Source organism: Bufo gargarizans, chromosome 6 (assembly GCF_014858855.1).
Source record: "Bufo gargarizans isolate SCDJY-AF-19 chromosome 6, ASM1485885v1, whole genome shotgun sequence".
NCBI lineage: Eukaryota > Metazoa > Chordata > Amphibia > Anura > Bufonidae > Bufo > Bufo gargarizans.
Genome location: NC_058085.1, coordinates 32,592,514 through 32,605,126, shown reverse-complemented (window position 1 = coordinate 32,605,126; position 12,613 = coordinate 32,592,514).

Sequence of the window (12,613 nt, the reverse complement as noted above, 5' to 3'; positions counted from 1 at the left end):
GTTAACCCTTGCTTTGTAACTGGAAAAAAATTATTAAAATGGAAAATCTGGCAAAAAAGTGACATTTTGAAATTGTATCTCCATTTTCCATTAATTCTTGTGGAACACCTAAAGGGTTAACAACGTTTGTAAAATCAGTTTTGAATACCTTGAGGGGTGTAGTTTCTTAGATGGGGTCACTTTTTTGGAGTTTCTACTCTAGGGGTGCATCAGGGGGGCTTCAAATGGGACATGGTGTAAAAAAAACAGTCCCGCAAAATCTGCCTTCCAAAAACCGTATGGCATTCCTTTCCTTCTGAGCCCTGCCGCGTGCCCGTACAGCAGTTTATGACCACATATGGGGTGTTTCTGTAAACTACAGAATCAGGGCCATAAATATTGAGTTTGGTTTGGCTGTTAACCCTTGCTTTGTAACTGGAAAAAAATTATTAAAATGGAAAATCTGCCAAAAAAGTTAAATTTTGAAATTGTATCTTTTCCATTAATTCTTGTGGAACACCTAAAGGGTTAAAGTTTGTAAAATCAGTTTTGAATACCTTGAGGGGTGTAGTTTATAGTATGGGGTCATTTTTTGGTGGTTTCTATTATGTAAGCCTCGCAAAGTGACTTCAGACCTGAACTGGTCCCTAAAAATTGGGTTTTTGAAAATTTCTGAAAAATTTCAAAATGTGCTTCTAAATTTCTAAGCCTTGTAACATCCCCAAAAAATAAAATATGATTCCCAAAATGATCCAAACATGAAGTGGACATATGGGGAATGTAAAGTAATAACTATTTTTGGAGGTATTACTATGTATTATAGAAGTAGAGAAATTGAAATTTGCAATTTTTTAATTTTTGGAGGTAAAGACGTGTCTGCTATTGGAGTTCGCACTAACTGCAGGTCTGACCGTGACTTCAGCTATTGGAGTGTTACCTGTTGTCTCTCTGTAGCCTATTCTGTAGGTAGTGGTTCAGTTTCTCTCTTTGGCATTTCTTTTATAAATAAAAATGAATTTTGTTTACTTCATTTTACCAGTGTCATGAAGTACAATATGTGACGAAAAAACATTCTCAGAACGGCCTGGATAAGTCAAAGCTTTTTAAAGTTATCAGCACTTAAAGTGACACTGGTCAGATTTGCAAAAAATGGCCAAGTTCTTAAGGTGAAATAGGGCTGAGTCCTTAAGGGGTTAAAACTCTGCTTCCTCTTCATTTCACTGCCGTCGTCTCAGAAGTCTTGGGGGTGCAGTGTAATTCCAAGTACTCGCTCCATGCACTTAAATGGAGCGAGTACTTGTAATTACACTACGCTGCTGCTGCCAGGGAGACCACAGGCATTGTAAAGAGAAAGCCTCCTGATTGACAGGGTGCCTGGAGTCGGACCTCCACCGATCATATATTAATCACCTATCCCGAGGATAGGCCATCACTGTACGCCGCCTGCACAACCCCTTTAACATTTACCATGTCATTTTCACATGGGGCAATAGGACTGAAATGGTTTTGCGTGCCATGTTACACTTGATGAGACCCAGTGGTATCGTTTTGCAAACTACATGGCTGAATAAATTATATAGTTACATAGTACGGTTTAAATAAGACATTAGTCCATCAAGTTCCGCCAAAGGATGGGGAGGGGGGGGCGCAGAACCCATTTACACAAGCATTAGAATTTATCTAAACCATTTATAAAACTGTCCACTGTTCCTGCTGTGACCACGTCCTGAGGAAGTCTATTTCACAGATTCACAGTTCTTACAGGAAAGAAGCTTCTCCAGTCGGACGCAGTGCCCGCTTGTCTTTTGAGGGGATTTTACAAGGCACAGTTTTTCACCGTATTTTTGTATGGCCCATTGATATACTTGTATAGGTTAATCATGTCCCCCCTTAGACGCCTCTTCTCAAGACTAAATAAATGTTTTTCTCTTAATCTTTCTTTATAATACCCTCCATTCCCCTTATCAGTAGTCGCTCTCCTCTGTACTTTTTCCAGCTGCAGTGCGTCCTTTCTATGGACTGGTGCCCAGATCTGAACTGCGTATTCCAGATGAGGCCGCTCCAATGCTTTGTAAAGTGGTAATATTACATCCCTGCCCCGCAAGTCCATGCCTCGTTTAATGCATGACAATATCCTGGTGGCCTTAGAAGCAGCTGATTGACATTGTATGCTGTTATTTAATCTACCATCTACAAGGACACCCAAATCCTTCTCCATAAGTGACTCTCCCAGTGTTACTTCCGGTTAGGCCTGGGCATTCTGCCATACCTCCCGCTGTGTCACCTGCCATATCCCCAGCATCTCCTGCATTGCTGCTGTCTCAGCCAGATGTGGCAGGCGAGTGCCTGACAGACACATCCTTTGGCCATGCTGCCTCCATCCCATGCTGGTGTCCCATATGGACCCGCTGCTTTATGTCATTTATGCTTCCAGGGGCGTGTGCTTCCTCCCTCCCAGCACGGCCCCTGGGCGGGGTTACAAGTTGAAATAGCAGCTTCCACTTCCAGGAAGTTGCCTGAGTATTGAGTTACTATCAGTAATAGCGAATGTGTTCTGTTCTGATCTTCTGTGTTTGACCATTCTGCTTGCCTGCCGACTTCATCGACTACTGGACCTGATCCTCTGTACTGATCCTCAGTCTGATCCTCTGTACTGCGCTACTACCTGTTACCGGCTTCTGACCTCTGGCTTGTCACTGACCATGCTTCAGCTTCTACCTCTGATGATCATCTGCTGCCTTTACTCCAGCCTTTTCTGCAATACCACTTCTCACCACCGTGTCTGCTATTGGACTCAGTTCGCACTAACTGCAGGTCTGACCGTGACTTCAGCTATTGGAGTGTTACCTGTTGTCTGTCTGTAGCCTATTCTGTAGGTAGTGGTTCAGTTTCTCTCTTGCTGCGTTCTGTCCCGTCTCCTGAGAGAGTGTTGAATAACCCCCACGGGGTTAGTGGCTGCCATCCCTTGGTTGACAGAGAGAATCCTCTGGTTCCCCCACTGGTCGTAACATCACCTAGGACATATGATGGACAGAGATTATTACTACCAAGAGGCAGAACTTTACATTTATATAAGTTGATGCCCAATCGCTCAGAGTCCAAGTCAGCTTGTAGTTTATGGACATCGTCCATGGACTGCACAGTACTGCATACCTTGGGTTCATCTGCTAAAATAGAAACACTACTACTACCCCCATCCTCTATATAATTAATACTTTATATAATAGGGCACCGAGCACTGAACCTTGAGGTCACCACTTATAACTGGGGACTATTCGAAATAGGAGTAATTGACCACAAGTCTCTGGACACGGACTATACTCTCTAGGCCTGTGGACCTGATCTTACCCATTAGACGTCTATGAGGGACAGGGTCAGATCATCACCTTATTTATCCTGCCTGGCGAACGCCTTAAAAAAATATTAAGCCAGAATTGCAGTTTTTTTTTTCAACCTAATAAAACTTCACAAAACCCCCTAAAATTATGTTTTTTTTCCTTTCACTCCATAAGTAATTTTTTTTTTTTTTTCACAGTTTCTAGATACTTTCTTGAAAACATTAAAGAGAACTTTTCATGTGATTTAATTAAAGGGGTTTTCTCATCTCAGACAATAGGAGCATATCGCTAGGGAGACCATATCTCCAGAAGGATATTGATACTTTGGAGAGAGTTCAGAGAAAAGCTACTAAACTGGTACATGGATTGCAGGATAAAACTTACCAGGAAAGATTAAAGGACCTTAACATGTATAGCTTGGAAGAAAGACGAGACAGAGGGGATATGATAGAAACTTTTAAATACATAAAGGGAATCAACAAGGTAAAAAAGGAGAGAATATTTAAAAGAAGAAAAACTGCTACAAGAGGACATTGTTTTAAATTAGAGGGGCAAAGGTTTAAAAGTAATATCAGGAAGTATTACTTTACTGAGAGAGTAGTGGATGCATGGAATAGCCTTCCTGCAGAAGTGGTAGCTGCAAATACAGTAAAGGAGTTTAAGCATGCATGGGATAGGCATAAGGCCATTCTTCATATAAGATAGGGCCAGGGGCTTCATAGTATTCAGTATATTGGGCAGACTAGATGGGCCAAATGGTTCTTATCTGCTGACACATTCTATGTTTCTAACTCAGTCTCCTCCTCATTGCTCCGATGCTCAGTATTAGCACACTGAGCGGGAGAAATACGGCGGGGCATAGGAGGCATATTTTTTTTTTTAAATCAAGCAGGGTGGCAGCATCAATGGGGGCTACTTTCACATCTGCGTTCTGGTCTTTGTATTTGCACAGACGGATCCGCACCGATAATGCAAACGTTTGTATCTGGTCAGAATGGATCGGTTTGCATTATTCTTAAAAAAAAAAAAATCTAAGTCAAAACGGATCCGTCCTGACTTACAATGAAAGTCAATGGGGAACGGATCCTTTTTCAATTGCACCATATTGTGTAATTAAAAACGGATCCGTCCCCATTAAGTCAGGACGGATCCATTAGGCTCCGCATCGCCAGGCGGACACCAAAACGCTGCAAGTAGCATTGTGGTGTCCGCCCCTAGAGCGGAATGGAGGCTGAACGGAGGCGAACTGATGCATTCTGAACGGATCCTTATCCATGCAGAATGATACGTTTTGGGCCCCTTGTGAGAGCCCTGAAACGGATCTCACAAGCTGACCCAGAAACGCCAGTGTGAAAGTAGCCTGAGGTCCTCTTTAAATGCTGACTTTAAAAGAAATAAAACTCATTCTCGGCTCCAACAACCTAGGAATAAAAGACTTAAACGGCTTACGGAAGACGGGGAGAAAAAACAGCAACGCACATGCCCAAATTGGTTTGGTCCTGAAAGGGTTAACTCCAGCTTCTGCTCGGGGAGATGCTGGAAACTACGGGTCACCGTCCAGGACAAACTTCCTCCAGTCCTCAGAAGGCGGATTCTGCCTCACTGACGGAGGAGTCTCCATGGACATGTCATACAATCCTTACCTGACAGACAATGGCGGTGACTGGACACATACCTCCTCCTGCACCGCTGGACACTACATGTATGGGGGAGACTAGTGGGCTAAAGGACCTTTCATGATGTCATGACCATGCGACCATATGTGGGAGGAGTCAGGCTCCAAGCTGTTCTGCTTGAGGAGGTAAAGGACCTGTGATGATGTCATGACCATGTGACCATTTGTGGGAGGAGTCAGGCTCCAGCATGTTGTGAAGAGATAAAGGACCTTTGATGACATTGTGACCATGGATGGGAGGGATCAGAGATCATATGACCAGGTGCTGCTGTTACAGGCTTTTCTCATTGGTGTATGCAGGATGTAAATACAGTGTGTATGTAGCAGAGCTGTCTCTGTGTGATGTGTATGTAGCGGAGCTGTCTCTGTGTGACGTGTATGTAGCAGAGCTGTCTCTGTGTGATGTGTATGTAGCAGAGCTGTCTCTGTGTGATGTGTATGTAGCAGAGCTGTCTCTGTGTGACGTGTATGTAGCAGAGCTGTCTCTGTGTGATGTGTATGTAGCAGAGCTGTCTCTGTGTGATGTGTATGTAGCGGAGCTGTCTCTGTGTGATGTGTATGTAGCGGAGCTGTCTGTGTGATGTGTATGTAGCGGAGCTGTCTCTGTGTGATGTGTATGTAGCGGAGCTGTCTCTGTGTGATGTGTATGTAGCGGAGCTGTCTCTGTGTAATGTGTATGTAGCAGAGCTGTCTCTGTGTGATGTGTATGTAGCGGAGCTGTCTCTGTGTGATGTGTATGTAGCGGAGCTGTCTCTGTGTGATGTGTATGTGGCGGGGCTGTCTCTGTGTGATGTGTATGTAGCGGAGCTGTCCCTGTGTGATGTGTATGTAGCGGAGCTGTCCCTGTGTGATGTGTATGTAGCAGAGCTGTCTCTGTGATGTGTATGTAGCAGAGCTGTCTCTGTGTGATGTGTATGTAGCAGAGCTGTCTCTGTGTGATGTGTATGTAGCGGAGCTGTCTCTGTGTGATGTGTATGTAGCGGAGCTGTCTCTGTGTGATGTGTATGTAGCGGAGCTGTCTCTGTGTGACGTGTATGTAGCAGAGCTGTCTCTGTGTGATGTGTATGTAGCGGAGCTGTCTCTGTGTGACGTGTATGTAGCAGAGCTGTCTCTGTGTGATGTGTATGTAGCAGAGCTGTCTCTGTGTGACGTGTATGTAGCAGAGCTGTCTCTGTGTGACGTGTATGTAGCAGAGCTGTCTCTGTGTGATGTGTATGTAGCAGAGCTGTCTCTGTGTGATGTGTATGTAGCGGAGCTGTCTCTGTGTGATGTGTATGTAGCGGAGCTGTCTCTGTGTGATGTGTATGTAGCGGAGCTGTCTCTGTGTGATGTGTATGTAGCGGAGCTGTCTCTGTGTGATGTGTATGTAGCGGAGCTGTCTCTGTGTAATGTGTATGTAGCGGAGCTGTCTCTGTGTGATGTGTATGTAGCGGAGCTGTCTCTGTGTGATGTGTATGTAGCGGAGCTGTCTCTGTGTGATGTGTATGTGGCGGGGCTGTCTCTGTGTGATGTGTATGTAGCGGAGCTGTCCCTGTGTGATGTGTATGTAGCGGAGCTGTCCCTGTGTGATGTGTATGTAGCAGAGCTGTCTCTGTGATGTGTATGTAGCAGAGCTGTCTCTGTGTGATGTGTATGTAGCAGAGCTGTCTCTGTGTGATGTGTATGTAGCGGAGCTGTCTCTGTGTGATGTGTATGTAGCGGAGCTGTCTCTGTGTGATGTGTATGTAGCGGAGCTGTCTCTGTGTGATGTGTATGTAGCGGAGCTGTCTCTGTGTGATGTGTATGTAGCGGAGCTGTCTCTGTGATGTGTATGTAGCGGAGCTGTCTCTGTGATGTGTATGTAGCGGAGCTGTCTCTGTGATGTGTATGTAGCAGAGCTGTCTCTGTGTGACGTGTATGTAGCGGAGCTGTCTCTGTGATGTGTATGTAGCGGAGCTGTCTCTGTGTGACGTGTATGTAGCAGAGCTGTCTCTGTGTGACGTGTATGTAGCGGAGCTGTCTCTGTGTGATGTGTATGTAGAGGAGCTGTCTCTGTGTGACGTGTATGTAGAGGTGCTGTCTCTGTGTGACGTGTATGTAGCGGAGCTGTCTCTGTGTGACGTGTATGTAGCGGAGCTGTCTCTGTGTGACGTGTATGTAGCGGAGCTGTCTCTGTGTGATGTGTATGTAGCGGAGCTGTCTCTGTGTGATGTGTATGTAGCGGAGCTGTTTCTGTGTGATGTGTATGTAGCAGAGCTGTCTCTGTGTGGTGTGTATGTAGCAGAGCTGTCTCTGTGTGACGTGTATGTAGCGGAGCTGTTTCTGTGTGATGTGTATGTAGCAGAGCTGTTTCTGTGTGATGTGTATGTAGCGGAGCTGTCTCTGTGTGATGTGTATGTAGCGGAGCTGTCTCTGTGTGACGTGTATGTAGCGGAGCTGTCTCTGTGTGATGTGTATGTAGCAGAGCTGTCTCTGTGTGACGTGTATGTAGCAGAGCTGTCTCTGTGTGACGTGTATGTAGCAGAGCTGTCTCTGTGTGACGTGTATGTAGCAGAGCTGTCTCTGTGTGACGTGTATGTAGCAGAGCTGTCTCTGTGTGACGTGTATGTAGCGGAGCTGTCTCTGTGTGACGTGTATGTAGCGGAGCTGTCTCTGTGTGACGTGTATGTAGCGGAGCTGTCTCTGTGTGACGTGTATGTAGCGGAGCTGTCTCTGTGTGATGTGTATGTAGCGGAGCTGTCTCTGTGTGACGTGTATGTAGCGGAGCTGTCTCTGTGTGATGTGTATGTAGCGGAGCTGTCTCTGTGTGACGTGTATGTAGCAGAGCTGTCTCTGTGTGACGTGTATGTAGCAGAGCTGTCTCTGTGTGACGTGTATGTAGCAGAGCTGTCTCTGTGTGACGTATATGTAGCGGAGCTGTCTCTGTGTGACGTGTATGTAGCGGAGCTGTCTCCGTGTGACGTGTATGTAGCGGAGCTGTCTCTGTGTGATGTGTATGTAGCGGAGCTGTCTCTGTGTGATGTGTATGTAGCGGAGCTGTCTCTGTGTGATGTGTATGTAGCGGAGCTGTCTCTGTGTGATGTGTATAAAGCGTAGCTGTCTCTGTGTGATGTGTATGTAGCGGAGCTGTCTCTGTGTGATGTGTATGTAGTGGAGCTGTCTCTGTGTGATGTGTATGTAGCGGAGCTGTCTCTGTGTGACGTGTATGTAGCAGTGCTGTCTCTGTGTGACGTGTATGTAGCGGAGCTGTCTCTGTGTGATGTGTATGTAGCGGAGCTGTCTCTGTGTGATGTGTATGTAGCGGAGCTGTCTCTGTGTGACGTGTATGTAGCGGAGCTGTCTCTGTGTGACGTGTATGTAGCGGAGCTGTCTCTGTGTGATGTGTATGTAGCGGAGCTGTCTCTGTGTGATGTGTATGTAGCGGAGCTGTCTCTGTGTGACGTGTATGTAGCGGAGCTGTCTCTGTGTGATGTGTATGTAGCGGAGCTGTCTCTGTGATGTGTATGTAGCGGAGCTGTCTCTGTGTGATGTGTATGTAGCAGAGCTGTCTCTGTGTGACGTGTATGTAGCGGAGCTGTCTCTGTGTGATGTGTATGTAGCAGTGCTGTCTCTGTGTGATGTGTATGTAGCAGAGCTGTCTCTGTGTGATGTGTATGTAGCGGAGCTGTCTCTGTGTGACGTGTATGTAGCAGAGCTGTTTCTGTGTGATGTGTATGTAGCGGAGCTGTCTCTGTGTGACGTGTATGTAGCGGAGCTGTCTCTGTGTGACGTGTATGTAGCGGAGCTGTCTCTGTGTGACGTGTATGTAGCGGAGCTGTCTCTGTGTGATGTGTATAAAGCGTAGCTGTCTCTGTGTGATGTGTATGTAGCAGAGCTGTTTCTGCCTGACGTGTATGTAGCGGAGCTGTCTCTGTGTGATGTGTATGTAGCGGAGCTGTCTCTGTGTGAAGTGTATGTAGCGGAGCTGTCTCTGTGTGATGTGTATAAAGCGTAGCTGTCTCTGTGTGATGTGTATGTAGCAGAGCTGTTTCTGCCTGACGTGTATGTAGCGGAGCTGTCTCTGTGTGATGTGTTGGGGTCTCTTGGAGGTGCCACTAGCCGGGTCTGTATTGTGTATGATATGTTGTGAATCATGTTTTTTTATCTAGGTGATGTCCCAACGTATTTCGTGCACTCTCCATGTGGCTGTGTTTGTCTTTGCCAATGTTTGCATTTATTTATTTGTTTTATTGATTCCAATAAAGATATATTTTCCCTACACCCATGACAGCACCATAGAGAGATAATAATAATAACATTTATATAGCGCCACCATATTCCGCAGCTTTACAAGTTCATAGGGCTCATATACAAAACAAAACTAACTGGCTAATATGCAACTGAAACACTAGGAGTCAGGGCCCTGCTCGCAAGAGCTTACAATCCATGAGGAATTGGGGGTGACACATAAGGTATTTGATTGTGATAAGTAGGACTTGAGCCATTACTGAACTGACAGGAGCGGTGCCGACTGATCTGCTTCGGGTTTGGGACTACGAGAGGATAGAGTTCAGGCCAGAGGAGTTGGTGGGGGGAGGCTTAGTCGGGGAATAGTCCGTTTAGGTAGCATGATAAGCCTGCCGGAAAAGATGTGTTTTTAAGGCACGTTTGAAGATGGAGAAGTTGTGGATTGACCTAGTATTCCGGGGAAGAGTATTCCAGAGAGTACTCGAGAGAAGTCTTGAAGACAGGAGTGAGAGGTACGAATTATGGAGGTTATTAAACGGAGAGCACAAGTAGGGTGGTAGATGGAGATAAGGGAGGAGATGTATGGAGGTGCAGCACTGGGGAGAGCAGGAGTAGGGTGGTAGATGGAGATGAGGGAGGAGATGTATGGAGGTGCAGCACTGTGGAGAGCAGGAGTAGGGATGGTGGATGGAGATGAGGGAGGAGATATATGGAGGTGCGACGTTGTACAAAGCTTTGTGGGTGAGAAGTTTGAACTGTATTCTGTGGTGGATGGGCAACCAGTGAAGTGACTAGCACAGGCTAGTGGCATCAGTGTAGCGGCTGCAGCATTTAGGACAGACTGAAGGGGGAAAGTTTAGTGAGAGGGAGACCGATTAGTAATGCGTTGCAGTAGTCAAGACGAGAATGAATCAAAGCAACAACAAGAGTTTTTGCCGCTTCCACCGTAAGAAAAGGGCGGATTCTGCCGATATTCTTGAGGTGCAGACGACAAGAGCATGTAAGTGATTGAATATGGGGAACAAAGGAAAGATCAGCATCAAATGTGGCCATGTTGCTCTGGGCTATAGGGCCTGGCTACCTGCCTCTGGGCTTCAAGGCCTGCTGCCTGCCTCTGGGCTATAGGGCCTGGCTACCTGCCTCTGGGCTTCAAGGCCTGGCTGCCTGCCTCTGGGCTATAGAGCCTGGCTGCCTGCCTCTGGGATTCAGGGCCTGGGTGCCTGCCTCTGGACATCAGGGCCTGGCTGCCTGCATCTGGACTTCAGGGCCTGGTTGTCTGCCTCTGGGCTTCAAGGCCTGGCTGCCTGCCTCTGGACATCAGGGCCTGGCTGCCTACATCTGGACTTCAGGGCCTGGTTGTCTGCCTCTGGGCTTCGGGGCCTGGCTGCCTGCCTCTGTGCTTCAGGGCCTGGTTGTCTGCCTCTGGGCTTCAAGGCCTGGTTGTCTGCCCCATGGTTTGAGGGCCTGGCTGCCTGCCTCTGGGCTATAGGGCCTGGCTGCCTGCCTCTGGGCTTCAAGGCCTGGCTGCCTGACTCTGGGCTATAGAGCCTGGCTTCCTGCCTCTGGGCTTCAGAGCCTGGCTTCCTGCCTCTGGGCTTCAGAGCCTGGCTGCCTGCCTCTGGGCTTCGGGGCCTGGCTGCCTGCCTCTGTGCTTCAGGGCCTGGTTGTCTGCCTCTGGGCTTCAAGGCCTGGTTGTCTGCCCCATGGTTTGAGGGCCTGGCTGCCTGCCTCTGGGCTATAGGGCCTGGCTGCCTGCCTCTGGGCTATAGGGCCTGGCTGCCTGCCTCTGGGCTTCAAGGCCTGGCTGCCTGACTCTGGGCTATAGAGCCTGGCTTCCTGCCTCTGGGCTTCATAGCCTGGCTGCCTGCCTCTGGGCTTCAGGGCCTGGCTGCCTGCCTCTGGGCTTCAGGGCCTGGCTGCCTGCCTCTGTGCTTCAGGGCCTGGTTGTCTGCCTCTGGGCTTCAGGGCCTGGCTGCCTGCCTCTGGGCTTCAGGGCCTGGCTGCCTGCCTCTTGGTTTTTGAGGCCTGATAGCATTGGGGCCTGGTTAGTTGCTTATTGGATTCGGGCTGAATGCCTTTGATCTTATGTTGGTTTCATTGAATTCCGATGCCCTGTGTATGCTTGGCTGTATGGCTGTGCGGCTATGCCTGTTTGGCTGAACTTTTTTTCATCTATCATCTATGCCGGCTTTGTTGAACGCCTAGTTGGTGATCCACCTATGCATCTATGCTTGCTTAGCTGAATGTCTTGCATCTATACCTGCTTCATTGAAAGCCTGGTCTGCTAAGCGCCTGTGCATCTATGCCTGGTTGGTTGAACACTTGTGCATCCATGCATCAGCTGACAGCCTTGGGGTCTATGCCTCTCTGGCTGACTGCCTTTTGAGTCTTTACCTGGTCGGCTGACTGCCTTTTGAGTCTTTGCCTGGTCGGCTGACTGCCTTTTGAGTCTTTGCCTGGTCGGCTGACTGCCTTTTGAGTCTTTGCCTGGTCGGCTGACTGCCTTTTGAGTCTTTGCCTGGTCGGCTGACTGCCTTTTGAGTCTTTGCCTGGTCGGCTGACTGCCTTTTGAGTATTTGCCTGTCTGTCTGGCTGCCTTTTGAGTTGTTGCCTGTCTGTCTGGCTGCCCTTAAGTATATGCCTGGCTGGCTGGTTACCCCTTTGGGTCCATGATAAAAAAAATGATGAGAGCCCACGGCTTTCTGGTTCACTGCCTTTAGCCTGTGGTAATAAAAATAAATAAAAAAAGTCAGTCTCTGTGGCAGGGTGGCATTTTTCATGGCCTTATGTTCCTATAGAGCTGATTGCTTCTATGTTATGCTTGCCTAGGATGACTGCTCCTCCAGCTTTGCATTGTAGCTGGCTGCTTCTGCTGCTGGGCTTATCTAGTGCAGCTGTGTTTGTTCAGCTGCTTACTTTGCATGGGCTGTTACTGCATGGTTAGTGGCTTCTGTGGTGCTGTTTGCATGATCGTCTGCTTTGGTCGCCATGTCTGTGTGGCTGGCGCCTCGTGCCGCTGTGTCTTGATAACTGTCAGTTCTTGCAACAGTATCTGGATGACAGTACCTGGCTCTGTGCGGGTGTTTATGCGACCAATTCGCCGGAGATGCAACCATGTCTTGGTGGCGGTCTGCCTTGATGGCTATGCCTACATGATGAACTGGTGTTCTGTGGCTATTCCTGATTGACAGTTTGTAGTTTAATGATCTACAATAAGCATAGTACACCAACAAAGCCCTCTATGGCTTCTAGTTGGGAATAAGATGGGCTGGTTCATTTAGTCTGGATGGCCTACAGGAGCTATGGCTCATCAGCAAAACCCTATAAATACTTGCCACCGATCTAGAACTTCCCAGGGAGACCCTGGAGGGTCGGCGGTTGTCTGCTGGGGTCCTGCTGGGGTTGTCTGCTGGGG